Genomic DNA, 1559 nt, shown 5'->3' on the forward strand with positions numbered 1-1559 from the left:
CTCTCTCTCTCTCTCTCTCTCTCTCTCTCTCTCTCTCTCTGCCTCTACTACCCTCTTAACTCCCCTCCCCATGCCCTGAATAAACTACTATACCATCGTGTGGCTGGTCCCTCAGGGGGAAGGGATGCCTCAGCATGGGCCTGTGGAGGTACCCCCTTCCCCCATACCTAACTACACATCCACTAAAGCATATCTCCTCTCTTTATCTTTTTATAAACACATCAGTCACTCCACAGAAGTGCTCCTTTGTGGACCCTGAACTCAGTATTCCATAGCACATTTTCTGAAGTGACTGGGACCCCAGGAAACCTGCTATGCTCTGGTCCTTATGAAGGCCAGTCACAAGCAGTGGCAGATAAGCTCAACCACTCAATAGGAGAGAACCCATTCCACAAGTTGTCCTCTAATCCCCAGGTGTGCACTGTGATGTATTGCACAGGAGCACATGCACACACAAATAATCAAATATAAAATGTAAAACATCCCATCCAATGCCAGCTCTTAGGTACGTGTGTCTGTTGTTTATTCCATGTCACTCCATTTGGGTCAATCTCAAAGTCATGCCGTTTGTAGCTGTAGACCAAGCTGGCCTCAAACTCAAAGATCCACCTGCCTCTGTCTCCTGAGTGCTAGGATTAAAGCCCTACCACCAACGAGAAAAAAAAAAAAAAAAGTACATACACACGACACAGCATCATTCCTCTTTAGAAAGGAGACACATTCTGTGGGTGTGGTAGTCAGGATGGTGTGCAGGTGCTAGTGTGGCACAGGCCTTTAAGCCCAACAGAGGCCAGTCAGGGCTGTATAGTGAGAGCTAGCTCAGAACAGTGCTTACTGTTCTTTCAGAGGACATAGGGCTTCTATTGCTGGGAAGAGACACCATGACCATGGCGATTTTTATAAAGGAAAACACCGGGGGGGGGGGGGGGGCTGGTTCACAGGAGTTTAGTCCATCATTGTCATGTCAGGAAGTATGGTGGCACTCAGGCAGAGGTAGCTGAGGATTCCATATCTAAATCAGCAGGCAGCAGGAAAAGGACTGTATGCCAGTAGGCCTAGTTTTTGAGACCTCAGAGCAAACCCCACCCCATGGTGTACTTCCTCCAATACGGCCACTGCCTGTGGCTTACTATGGGCTCATTTTGATTCAAACCACAAGCAACAAGGCTCAGTATTCAATTACCAGCACCACATGGCCCTCACAGTCACCATAACTCCAGTGCTCGGGGATCCAGTATCATTTTTGTTTTTTAAGGTTTAAATAGTTCTTTAGAGACAGGGTTTCTCTGTGTAGCCCTGGCTGTCTTGGAACTCTCTGTGTAGACCAAGCTGGCCTCAAACTCAAAGATCCACCTGCCTCTGTCTCCTGAGTGCTAGGATTAAAGCCCTACCACCACCCTGCCCAGGTTAAAATGTATGTTTAATTTTGTGTTGGTTTGTGCATATTAAAACATGAAGAAATCAGAGGTGTCAGATTCCCGGAGTCACAGGCGGTTAGCATCTTTTCTTTTCTTTCCTTTTTTTTTTTTTTTAAAGATTTATTTATTTATTATATGTAA

This window comes from Mus pahari, chromosome 19, assembly GCF_900095145.1.
Source record: "Mus pahari chromosome 19, PAHARI_EIJ_v1.1, whole genome shotgun sequence".
Lineage (NCBI taxonomy): Eukaryota > Metazoa > Chordata > Mammalia > Rodentia > Muridae > Mus > Mus pahari.